This window comes from Humulus lupulus, chromosome 1, assembly GCF_963169125.1.
Source record: "Humulus lupulus chromosome 1, drHumLupu1.1, whole genome shotgun sequence".
Classification (NCBI taxonomy): Eukaryota; Viridiplantae; Streptophyta; class Magnoliopsida; order Rosales; family Cannabaceae; genus Humulus; species Humulus lupulus.
In genome coordinates this window covers 259,242,278-259,256,499 of record NC_084793.1, presented here as the reverse complement: position 1 = coordinate 259,256,499, position 14,222 = coordinate 259,242,278, and the positions used below count along the sequence as shown (strand labels likewise).

Genomic DNA, 14,222 nt, shown 5'->3' with positions numbered 1-14,222 from the left:
TCCCCAAGAAAAATTTGGATGTTGCCTCCAACTTGGATTGTAAGAGTTGGAATATGGATTGTTGCAGTTAGCATTTTGATTCCCCATGTAACATACCGAAGCGGGAATAGAAGGAAAACTATCAAAAGTATGCCCATCTTCAAAAGAAACATCTGCTACTTGTCCTGTAGATGCTGGTTGTAAATTACCCCCATACCCATGGTCTTTAGGAGGTTGATCATCGATTAAAATTGAGCAATAAAAGTGGTCAAAGCTTTCAAAGCATCTACCTCATGAATACCCGTTACCTTTCTTCCTGTTGAAGCTCTAGCATTAGACCATTGGTAGTTATTGTTGGCAATTTGCTCCAAAATTTCATATGCTTCATTGTAGGATATAGAGAGAATAACCCCATTTGCTGAAGTATCCAAAACTATGCTAGTAGAAGCATTGAGACCATTATATAAAGTCTCTATTTGAATACAATGCGGAATACCATGGTGTAGGCACTTCCTCAATAACTCCTTGAATCTCTCCCAATCATCACACACTAATTAATCCTCCAACTGTTGAAAAGAAATAATCTCATTCCGAAACTTGGCATTTTTCGTTGGAGGAAAATACTTCATCAAGAATTTCTCAGCTAGCTCATTCCATGTAGAAACTGAATTTGAAGAAAGTGTATTAAGCAAATCTCTAGCTCTATCCCTCAAAGAAAAAGGAAAAAATTTCAACCTCTAGGCCTTCTTAGTAACGCCTTTCAACTTGAAGGAATCACTCACCTCCAAAAATTAACAGAGATGGAGATGAGGATCCTCTGTAGGCAACCCACTAAATTGACCAATTGTCTGCAATATTTGGAACATCACGGGTTTCAACTCAAATAGAGTTGCTTGAATTTCAGGCCTAACACTGTCAGGATTTAGCTCATTGAACATAGGGGCAGCATACTCCCTTATGGCCCTCTATCTATCATTGGCCATCAAAATAGCATTGGCGACATTATTAGCATTTTCTATGTAATGACCCAACTAATTCTAGACTTTGGACCATTAATAACTACTATACATAGACACTAATCTTAAGAAAAACATACATACGAAATAGTCATAACTTTATTAAAAACTGTAAAGCAAAGCAAAGGTTAACATACATAAAATTTGTGGTATGATATGGGATCCCATTGTTTGAAAATAAAACATATCTTAAATCTTAAATAAATTCGTTACAAGATCAGGTGTGGAAAATACATAGAAAATATAATTGAAATGACTAAAAACAACTTCGTCCTCGAATCGTTCACGCAGTCCACCGAATCCATTCTCCCTCAATACACAATCTGCCAAGAATCTTTCCGTTGCCATAATTATTTTCCTACACATATAAAATAAAGGAATGAGCCTAATGCCCAGCAAGGAAAATCTACTAAAAGCATGAAACATAAACATAAACATAAGCTACAAACATATAACATAAAACTATAAACATATATCACAATTCTAACCCATGTACATGGTAAACATTGGGGTTTGCTAACTAAGCAACTATAAGCCTCAAAATACAATGAGGTTTGCTAGCTAAGCAACTATAAGCCCCAAGAACATAAAAGTGTTGGGGTTTGCTATTTAAGCAACTATAAGCCCCAAAACATATATATATCATAACATATAAAAACATATTATAGCATAATCATATAAGCATATAATAACTATCCTATTTTCCTTACTAAATACCGGGATGTGATATCAAGGACGGGATTTTGGAACACTCCTAATACCAACAAGAAGAATGTGAGTATTTGTAAAAGAAAGAGATGAAAAGAAATGATTCTAAACCACCAAGAAGATACTTACTGACAAGAAACCTCAAGTTCAAAGAACTTAGATGCCTAACCAAGAATGGAAAATGTTGAGTTAGGATTTGAGTAGAGAAAAACTATAAAAACTAATGAAACATACAGAAATGAACTAGGAATAGGAATACCTTTGAATGCACTATAACCGAACTACACCTCGATATCGAAATACACACTATTAACCTTACTTCCCAAGTGTTTAATAAGCTTAAGAGGATAAAGCTTATAACCCCAACTCAAGTGTTTAACAATCTAAAGTAAACCTAGCTGCTTGAAGGCTCTGAACTTAGCTTGAAGAATGAAAGAAATGACTAGGTACTAGGTCCTATTTATAGAGTTCAAGAATGAAAAGATCTTTTTTTAGCTTGAATAAAAATAATCACTATTTAATTGAAAAACATTTGAATAATCGTTCAGCGGAGGCTTGAGACTCGGTCAAAAAGATTCTAAGGCTTGCTAAGAGGTTATGGGTTGAATTGAGCTCAGTTTCAAAATCATTCAAAAATATTGCCCTAGAGTCGATATATCGCCCATGGTAGGCGATATATCGCCTGGGCTTATATTCTCGAGGCTCGTCGAAGTGTTCGTGTGAAGTTACGTGTTTTTCGTATTCCCCGAGTGGCGATATATCTCCCCCTAGAGCTGCGATATATCGACATACACTGAAATATTATACACGTAATTGCACTTTTTAAACCTAATTTGAATTGAGTAAACAGCTTTGACTGAGTCCTATAACGATTTTAAAGTTGCTTGCAGATTCTGTGGTTTTCAAATATTATTCTTATAAAACTATTCCTCAAAAATACTTTAATTTCTCAATAAGCATGCACATGACAAGTGTCATGATCTTATTAGTTCTATCTAAACCTTAGAGTATAATAAATATCACCTTTATAATCAGCTATATTAATCAAACCTTATGTTATAATTAATATTCTTATACTATAGGTTAAACTTATAAAATCTATAAGTGTTGCTACGAGTGTCCAACTAAGTCCCGGCTTGAACCAAAATCCACATTAATAAGCATACTATAACTACTACTAGCTAGTACTACTACTACTACTACTACTACTACTATCTAACTAGCTAAGTAAAATTCTTGGACTCTACATTCTACAGCCGCATTAAGCATGGGTTGAGCTCATATATCCTCAACCCCTTCAACTTCTTCAGCCATATCAAGGTGAAGTTGAGCTTGTTTTTCTCTTAATTTTCTTCTAAATGTGTGTTCAATATCAGGTTCAATAGGGGCTAGCTCAAGATCTTGATGCTCGTTCATGAAACCGGGTCAATCTAAGAATAAGGTAGAGCAAACAATATTAGTGAAAAACAAAAAAAAATTGTAAAGTAATTAATAATACACAAAATTCTAATTTCATTCCACAGCAACAGCGCCAAAAACTTGTGCTAATTATATTATGCAAATGTACATAGTCAACAAGTAATAAAGTAATAACAATGAGTACCGTCTCCACAATGATTGAATTAGCATATGATCGTACACAAATCAATTACTAAACAATTTAATAATGGTGAAAATTAATGTGGGTTGATATTTACACTAAACTAATTATAAAAAAAATGCTTAAAGTAAACTAAGATAACAAATATAAAAGCAAGAGAAATTTGATTTAGTGAAATGGACTTGAACTATTAAATTCGTATATGTCAAGTAATCTATACAATTTGCTGCAGCAATATTTTAGCAAAATTCTCAGAGTTAACAAGAATTCAAAATATGTTCATAGAACTTTCCCAAATCTTATGGCATTAATTCATTCACCTAATTAACATATTCATATGCTAAATCAAGTTTGAGAATATAATTTTAAGCTTCAATTCACAATAGTTAAACAAGTCAAATCACACATTCCTATGTTATTCACTAAACATACCCTAACAAAGATTATCTTCTTGTGCCATTCAAGTTCATCAATGATATTTAAACTTCTCAACATAAAATATAACTCTTTATCTTGTCATTGATGGCTAAATAACAACAATAATTAAACACTAAGCATACTTGAATGAACAATGGGTATTTTTGCTAAAATAAAGTGCTAGAAAATTAAACACTAAGACATAGAGTTCGTTAATAATTCAAGCCTCAAAATATCTAGTTCATGGTTAAATTAAGAAATAACAATCCAAATCTGACCATGAGTAATTAAACAATAAAGTACATGAGATAATAAGAAAAGATTAACAAACAAAGAAGAAGAAACAAGCCAAAATGATGATCAATTGAGTGTCGTTCTCTTCTCCTTTACTTCTTTCCTCCTTTCCTCCTTTGTACCTCTCATTTCACTCTATTCTTAGTGTTTTTTGCCAAAATGGCATAATGTACCTCCTTGGGCGGTTGTTGCTTCTCTTTCTTTAGCTAGGGTACCAATCCTCCAAAGCTAAGGACAAAATTGCCCCTACTCTTTTACACGTGAACCCTCTTCTTTTCCCTCTTTAAAATTCTCCAAAATACTTAATAATGCCTCTAGTTTCGCCACCTAATCATTCTTTTTCAGCTCAATTAAGGAAGTATCTAGTGGCTTTCCCTCGTATTCTTAAAATCTCCACTTGAATCTTGATGGAAATGCTCCAGAAAATTGTCCCTACTACATCAAATTCTGAATTTCAACCATAATAGACAACTTATAAACCAATTTGCTTCTCCTCTTTCTCCTTAGATAATTCATGCATAAAATCATTATTTTCATACTTTTAGCTCACTAACAACACAAAAAGGAAAAGAAATCAACTAAAAATTGACAACAATAAACAAAAATCACTCTTCCTAAATCTAGATTTACAAGTTGAAAAGCATAAAAATAACTCTTTATTCAAGAGTTATCACACCCCCAAATTTATGTCATTCCTCTCCTTCGAGTAATGAATCTAAATAGAACTCAATAGACAACAAAACCAAAAAAAAATTGAAAGACAACACAAAAGCCACTAAAGGGGAAAACTCTCTTTTTTTTTTTTTTTTTTGAGTAAGAGAAGCTGAATTTTACACTTACACAAGTCTTAAACCAAAATCCTCAAGTGTTAATGGTGCTGTCAAAATGTGAGTCAAGTGTTTCTCCCTTTAGTGCATGCATAGCTCTTCCTAAACACTTTTGATCACCCAAATCAACTTAGGCCTTGGTCCTAAAGCTTAACTAGTGCCTCCATAAGTTAACTTAATGATCCCTCTCCACTAATGTAGCCAAACACCACATTAAAGATCAATAGGATTTTTCAAGCTGGTAATGATAGGCTAGGGTGAAGGTAGGATAAGAGATAATATTTTTGGCTTAAACACCCCAAAACACCTTAATCTTTCTATGACCAAAATAACAAAACTCACATCAATTTCCCCAAAGAACATCCCACAAAAAAAAACTTTTGCCATTATTCTTTATTAGTAACATAATAAGTGCAAAAACTAAAAAAAAAAAAAATTATTTAAAGAGCTACACCCTAAAACTTATTTACAATTATACTTAATTGTTGTTTTTTTTTTTTTTGGTCAAGAAGAAATAACCTTCATTGAACAAACAAGCAAGTACAACCAAGGGCAATCTGCCCAAAAAGAACCAGATTACAACCAACAAGCTACAACCTCACACTACATACAAGAAAGCTTCCTTAAGAAAAGCTTGAGATGAGGAATAGCCTTCCTACTATGAACACTGAATAATCTGTATTGGACTAAGGTAATTACATCTTTAGCTATACAGTTAGCTGTTAAAGAGTAACCATCATTAATGCATCTATTCCTATTTCTCCAAATTTGATACACCACAGCTGCAAAAATCATATTAATAATCATGCTCATACTGTCATTATGTCCACAATTGAGCCTCACAGTCCAGTCCGAGAATCTGGTGGCCCAAGCATGAAAACCAAGCCAAGAAAAGATGCAAGACAATATTCTCTTGGATAAACAGCAATCAAAGAACAGATGATTATGGCTCTCCCACTGGTCTTCACAAACCGGGCAGGGAGAGCTATCAAGAGGAATGGTGCACTTGGCCAAGTTGTCTCTAGTTAGGAGGAAAGAGTTAACTACCATCCATAATAGAAACCTGTGCTTGGGGAGAGTAGTTGTAACGCCCTGGCTACCCCAGAACAGTTACGGTGAACGGTGGACCGGAAATTTGACTCACTACCTGAGTCCTTTGGTCAAAAACGTGCTTTAAGTATAATTAACAGGTCAAGGTATAAAACCAATAAAAAGGAAATGGAGATTTTATTACAAATTGCTCTGCAGAGCTAAACAAAACGTTTACAAGCCATTCTCAGTACAAAATGGTCACTACAGTTGTAAAGTTACAATCCCGCCGACCTAAGCGGCAAAAATAGGGTTAACCCCCTAGTTCCTCTGAGAACACCTTGACCGTGGCGGTCAAGCGGCTGCATATGTACACACCACCACATCAGCTCTCCACTCAAGGCTAGGTGAGCTTTTCTTTCCCTTTACCTGCACCACATAGCACCCATGAGCCAAGGCCCAGCAAGAAAACATAACACTTTATATAAACATTATCAAATGATTATCATTATAACCACACTGAGCATAAAGCAATCAAACAAATGAGTAAACACCACATGAGGTCCTGATAAACCACACTGAGTGACTGACAAGCAAGTCACTAATTCAAATGGAAGAGTGGCTGATAGGTAAGCCACTAGCCTTCAACAGGTTCTGGTAACCGTACTGAGTGACTGCCATGCATGTCACTAATTCAGGTGGGAGAGTGGCTGCTGAGTAAGCCACTAGCCTCCAAGCGCTTATTTCATTCATCGACCCTCGGGGTCGGTCTGCCATTAATGCTCTCTGAGCCATTCAATGCTGATAATTGATTTGATCAAATCTTGTTGGCTTGCATGACACACGCTAAGGCCGTCCTGACTAATAAGTCAGCTCAACATGATCAGTACCCAGTACCACCGCCGAACCTGACTAATAAGTCACAGCTTCACAGTTGATACTAGCACCCTTGCCAAACCTGACTAATAAGTCAGTACCATGCACAAATGAGCAACGTATGCTAAGCATTCTATATTCAGTCCATGTCCATATTCTCACAATCAACATGCTTCATGAATGTCCACGCATGTCATATTTGGGGTGCAGTTTTATTACCTTTGGTTCGAGCAAGAACGAATAAAAGAACAACCCTGAGAACGAACGACTTTTTGGTCCTTTAGCGGTTACCTGGTCATAACCAAATCATGGGATTCCATCAATAAAATGAATAATAAAAGGTTCCCAAACCAAAACCTAACCTCCGGGACCTCAAACACTACTCAACCGGGTAGTAGGTTCAATCCCGAGGCCTTAGGCTTGCATCCCCGAGCCAAAAAGCTAATTCTGGCCAAAAATGCCTTAAGGGCCGCGGCCCTCCTTGGCCATGCCGCGGCCCGCCCCTCAAACAAAGGCGCCTAAACCCAGCAGCCCCCAAGGGCCACGGCTCACCCTGACCATGCCGCGGCGCAACGCCCAGTTCAGCCAAAACCCCTGTTTTTCTTCCCTTGCGTTTTCCCTTGGAACCAACCCTTCAAACCCAATTTAAACACCTTCTAAACCTCTTTCAAATACCCATTTAAACCTCCAAACATCACCCATAACTATCCCTCAACATAACCCAAGTAAAGCACCTCAAGAACTCCCCTTAATTCCAACTTTCCATACCAAAATCTAAAGCTGAAAACTAACACTAAAACAGAGATAAACCAGCAAGTTAATGGACAAAGCTTACCTCAAACCTGGAATTGAACCCTCTCCAATGGCTGAACCAAGTCTATAACTTAAGCCCCTTGATTTCCTAGCTTAGTTCCACCCCTTGAGCTCAAAATCTCCAAAGAAGAAGCAAGGAAAATGAAGGTACGGGAAGGAGGAGAAGTAAACTCTGTTTTGGGTTCTGTTTCACTGCCATCTATACATCATATATATCCAAATACCAAATGACCATTATACCCCTAGGTCTTTAAAGCTTCTAAAACCAACTCAAGGGCAATTTTGACATTTTCCACCTACACCGTTAATGATAATTAACGCTTCCCAATTCCCGCTAATCTCAATATTCTCAAACACCAATATTTCACATCTCGTTACCCTTTAATGCCCGGTAACACTCTAATCATTAAAACACCCCGAGACTCACCCCGAGCCCCGAGCTTAAGCCCGTTATGACCAAACCGATATTTAACATTCCTTGATCGTCTCATGCCAAATGGCTCGAACAAACCCACATCATAATGTGGTCTCAAATTATATCACCAACATGCGAATAAATAATCAATTTACCCTTAACGGGCCAAATTACCACCACACCCCTGTATAAAGAAATATGGACTCACATGCATGCATTTCACATCATATCATAATATAATCAACATATACATGCATTTTATCAATTAATAACATAATTAAGCAAGTACGGCCCTCCCGGCCTACTGTTCACGCCGTTAAATACATCGGAGAATTTGGGGCATTACAGTAGTACGACACCAGACCGCATTCTTATAGGCCACAATTTGCTGGTTTAGGGAGCAGTTATACAGCTTTGATGGCCTGAATGTCCCAGAAATACCAGCAGCCAAGACCTCTCCCTCACTGAATCTCTTTCTAAGATGGCAAAGTTTGCGCCAATACCAGCTACTGTCTTGCTTCATAACATAGTCCCAAAAGTTAGCCCCCTTTAGGTAAACATGTTGAATCCACTTAACCCAAAGAGAGTCTTGTTTAGTAGAGACAGCCCAAACATACCTGGCAAGAAGTGCTCTATTCCAGCTAGCTCCATCCCTTATCCCAAGCCCCCCATAAGCCTTAGGCATGCAAACTTGATGCCAAGAAGCTAAATGTAATTTACTTCGAGTTCCCGAGGCCCCCCAAAGAAACTGTCTACACAACTTCTCAACCTCCTTGATGATGCTTTGAGGTAAAATAAACACTGACATTCAGTAGTTTCTCAATCCAAACAGAACAATTTGTATGAGCAGTAATCGGCCAGCATAAGACAAGTGTTTACTGGACCAGGAAAAAAGTTTCGTTCTCATCTTTTGGATTATAATTTCACAGTTCACATGCTTCCATTTAGTAGGCCTCAAAGGCACCCCAAGATAATGCAGAGGAAAAGACCCTGCTGGAAGTTGAAGAACCTGCATTATCTCAGTCCTATCAGCTGCATTAACCCCTCCAAAATAAATCTGAGACTTCTTAGTATTAATAGACAGCCCAGATGCTTCACTAAACTTCCTAAGAGAGTCCTTAAGAACATTAACAGCCGCAATAGAGCCTTTGCAAAACAGGATTACATCATCTGCAAAACACAAGTTTATGTGCTTCAGGCTCTTACACATAGGGTGAAACCGAAATGAAGAGGATCTGGCATCCAGTTGCAGACATCTGGTCATGTACTCCATAATGAGAACAAAGAGAAGAGGGGACATAGGATCCCCTTAGCGCAGACCTTTTTCCCCCTTGAAACTGCTTTGAACCCGACCATTAATCAATAAAGAATAGGAAGTACTCCTGATACAATTCATAACCCAGCCAATAAACTTCGATGGAAAATAGTAGGCCTTCAAGAGATTTTCCAAAAATACCAATCAACCGTATCATACGCCTTGCTAAGGTCAATTTTAATCGCACAATGAGGAGAAGTAAGAGCTCTACCATAATTCTTAATTAAATCTTGAAGAATCATGATATTGTGAGCAATAGATCTACCACGAACAAATGCACCTTGATTAGATTGAATGAGATAGGGAAGCATCACTGCCAGCCGAGAACACAACAACTTGGCCATGACCTTATACAGGGTCGAGCAACAAGCAATAGGTCTATAATCAGAGGCCCTAGCTGGATTAGAGACTTTAGGAATCAGGGATAAAGTTGTTTCATGAAGCTCCTTAGGAAATTGGCCTGTAGAGAAACCATGAATGATTGCTGAGCAAATATCCTGACCAAAATCCTTCCACATAGACTTGAAAAAGCCGGAACCATAGCCATCAGGACCAGGCGATTTAGTACTAGGAATACTAAACAAAGAAGCTCTTATTTCCTTAGCAGAGAAAGGTTTTACAAGATAGAGTTGCTGCTCCACTGAAAGCTTAGAGCCTAAAGCTAAACAGTTCTGATCTACTGTTCCTGTAGCCGTACTTGAACTGTCCAGATGGTTCTTGAAATGCTCAACAAAATGGTCCACCGCCTCCTTAAAATCATCTATCAACATACCATGTTCATTTATATAAGAGACTATGGAATTCTCAGCTTTCTGCTTCTTCAGGAAGGCATGAAAGAAAGAGGAATTCACATCTCCCTTTCTAATCCAGTTGATCTTACTTCGCTGAACAAGGAAACTATGATAAATTTGTTCTTGATAGTGAAACTCGGAAGCCCTCTCCTTAACTACCTCTTGCAACTGAAAGTCTTGAGGATTTTCTTGAGCTTGAAGTTGGGCAGTTTGAAAAGCTTCCAGAGCCGACTGGTAGCCAGATCCAACATCTCCAAAACAGTCCCTATTAAGTTTCTTAAGCTGATGCTTCAACTGAACTAGCCTGGTAAAAATTGCCCTCAAACCAGAAGCATTAACAGGGGCTCTCTAGCTATTCAATACCATTTGGTTAAAATTAGGGTGACTAGACCAAAAATTATAAAATCTGAACAGTTTAATCCCCATAGCCTCCAAAGGGATATTAGAAACTACGCAGGAGCAATGATCTGACACCACCTCCCATTGAAACACAGCCAAACATTGTGGGAACATGTCCAACCACTCCTCATTAATAAGAGCATGTTCAATTTTGGAATAGATCCTTGCTAAGCCTTCTTGGTTGTTTGTCCAAGTGAAATAAGAACCCATGCTCTTAATAGCTTCAGTTTTAGCATTAGTCTTCTACCCAATAGGATCAGCCAATTCAAAACTGGCTATAGGACTACCACCAGACCTATCTCCACCTGAAAAAGGAGCATTAAAATCCCCTAGAACCATCCAAGCTTTGACTGAGAGCGATATGCGAGTTAGATCACGCCAAAGGCTTCTCCTATTATCAACTGAATTGAACCCATAAACAAAAGTGACATAGAAAACATTCTTGTGGCCTAACAAATTAACCTGGCAGTGAACCAGCTGAGGAGAGTCTTCCAAGATACTCAAATTAGCTATCCCCTTCCGCCAGAGAATTAACAGTCTACCTTCTGTGATTGGACTGGAATAATAATCCCAATTAGGGAATTTATGTTCCATGAACTCACCAATTTTATTCCCACGTAATTTAGTTTCCATTAAACCACTAATACCAATCTTATTCTTCCTAAACACTTCTTGGACTGAACTTTTTTATTCACCCTATTCAGCCCCCTTATATTCCAACTCAAAATAGAGCACTTATCCATTAGAAGAACTACCATCAAGATACCCAAACTTACTACCCCTTTCCTGTTCCTGCAGAACACCAAATTGATTTTTCTGTTTTTGAACCGGAGCAACCGCATTAGAGGTACAAGCAATATGACCCTGTCTCTGAGAAATAACACGCCTGGGAGTTTGCCATTTCACTTCCTTGTTCCGCTCCATAACCAACCCAGAATTAGTCTCCTCTGATAGAGTCATATCACCCTCACCCGTTTCTAAATCTTCAGTAGGTTTAGACCCCTCCACTTCCTCGCCTGGATTCCCTTCCTTAGCTCCCTCTGAACTTTCTTTTTTATCCAAAGGTTTCTCATCATTAGAATAAGCTACTTTTTCCACCCAAATTGCCTTATGGTCCTTCCGACACTCTGCCATAGTATGCCCAAAACCAGAGCAGCTCTTACACTTAGTAGGTAACCACTCATGCTATATTCCTTGTTCAACCACCTGACCATGTTCATTGATAAACTGGAAGCTACAAGGAGGATTATCTATGATTTCCATCTCCACTAACACCCTCGCAAACTGAACACGAGAACGCTCCTTAGTAAATTTATCTACTAAAGGAGGTTTTCCAATCATGCTTACCAAAGCACTGATACACTTGCTCCCCCAATACTACAGACCAAGATCATGAAGACGAATCCAAAGCGGAACCGAACGAATCAAGCGAATCGCACTAAGATCTGCTGTCCATGGCCTCACAATGACGAGTTTCCTATCAAATTGAAGAACTCCATTCTCAAGGACATGGTCTCTAGTTGCTTCATCATTGAACTTCACCAAAGTAAGCCCCAAAGTCATTCTAGAAATTTGGGCTATCCCTAGATGACCCCAAACCCTTTTTATGAAGCCTTCAAACACTGCCATTGGAGGATTTGCTCCAAGAACCATGCATACCACAGCAGAGCTCCAATTTGCGGACTGAATCCTCACCTCTTCAACATCCACTTGAGCCAGCTTCTGCCCATTCCTATAGATAGGTTCAATGAATTCATGCTTCGGTTCAGAAAAAGAAAGCTTACTCGTTCGGAATTGTTGCCAGTGAAGCTGTGAATCAGACTGGAAATCCCCTTCCATGACGATGTCACCTTCTTCGCTCCTATCCGCCCAAGCGACATTGCTCGTCTCGGCACCCAATCCAGCATCCACCACCTCAAAAGGCTGGGAACCCTTACCCTGTCGATCCATCATATCATCCTGCATAAACCCAGGCCCAAGCACTTCACCCATAATCTTTCCCTGCACTGGATCGGCAACAACATCTCCCTCGAATCCAAGCACTACCTTCTGTTGAACCTCTTGCAAAACCTTCTCAGACCGATCATCAGACAGAATATCAGGCTTATGAATCGGCTTATTCCTCTTCGCCATGGAAGGGAGCAACCCGACCCCTCAGCTTCTGTTAATACTTCTTAATTGCTGTTTTTCTTCTTTTCTTTTCTATGATATTTTTCTCTTTTCACAAAACTTTCATTTGATTCAAGGGAGTGCACTCTTTAAATGGAAAGAGAACGAGAACTCCCCCCCCCCCCCAAAAAAAAATATATATATATATCAAGGTGCTAAAGTGGTATGGTGGAAGGAGGTTATTGTATCTAGCTAGGCTAAAGAGTGGAGAAGAAAGAAAAGTGTCTATAAAGCTTAACAGGGTGACTAAGGATGGTTGAAATCATGTCTTTGGTGTAGTGATGTCTAGGATTTTGCCTCAAGGAACACCACTAAGCAATTCTAGAAGCGCAAGTTAGTAACAAACACTCTCATGAATCAATTTCTAGCAACATTCACACCCAAAGAGGTTGGTTTAACACTTAAGCAAGAGTGGCGTTCGTTTAAACTTAATATTATTATTATATATATAGCTTTTCAGGGTCGTCATCGAGCCCCCTAGTTAACACAAACAAAGACAAAGTATATCCTCAACACAACAACAAAAGGACATAATAAAACAAGACAAAGACATTAAAATGAAACAAATACAACAAAGCTAAAGCCACATAATAAAAGAAACAACAAAAACAACAAAGTAAAGAAATAAAACTAGCTTAGATAAGAAAACCTCCCTGCCTATCCCTCGACATGGTCGTCCGAAGGGATAGGGTCTTCATCAACAATAAGAGTTATCCATTTTTTCAAGATGTCTCTAGGGAAGTTGGGGGAGTCAACCATGGGCTTGTTGAAGTTCCTTTTGAGCGTCTTTGAGTAACGCGTCATCCCTCTTCCAAGCATATTTCAAATAACCTCGTTGTAACACCCTCCTAATCAAGGATCGTTACACTGTGTACTTTAAATTGTGTCAGACTTGCTAATCAACTCATTTGGTTATAAATGTGTAACTAAGTTTCACATCAAAGGTTAGGGTTAAAAAATTTGGTCAAAGGAACTATTCCCTTTTATTTAAAAAGTTTATACATACATGGGATCCCAAAATATTACAACCAAACTTTTATAAAAGGTGTATATACATCAAAATTGTAGTTGACTGACCTAAGTGAAAAAATCAAGGCTACAACCCTAGCTCCTTTGAGATATCCTCGGCCGTGGTGGACAAAATCAAGGCTACAACCCTAGTTGGGTATTGGGTCCCGTTGCGACTTTCCCTCTAACTTTCTCCCTAGGAATGTCTCGTGCCGAGTAACCCCAATAAACCCACATAATAATGTGGTCTCTCACATATATCACATATATGCACATATATACAATTATGCGCATAATAGGCCAAATTACGAAAATTGCCCTTCTAATAAGAAACAGGCCCACATGCACATTTAATATTCCTAAACATGCATAACTAGTTATATTATCATATAACTCATATAATCACATAATCATACACAAAAATATCATATAAACATATAATTCCATATATCGCCATCCTGGCCCCCTAATCAAGGCCCTAAGCCTTATTAGGTAATTTGGGACATTACACCCGCTGTTGTTCTTCAAGATGCTTAAAGTGATTCAGGATGTGATTCAAATGAGTG

General features: G+C 38.2%; 1 non-coding gene across 1 annotated transcript; it reads left to right on the top strand.

The window, feature by feature from the left end:
- Nucleotides 1-471: 471 nt before the first annotated feature.
- Nucleotides 472-578, top strand: LOC133813279 (small nucleolar RNA R71). The gene has a single exon (XR_009884309.1). It is a non-coding gene; the product is annotated as a small nucleolar RNA R71 (small nucleolar RNA).
- Nucleotides 579-14,222: the final 13,644 nt, after the last annotated feature.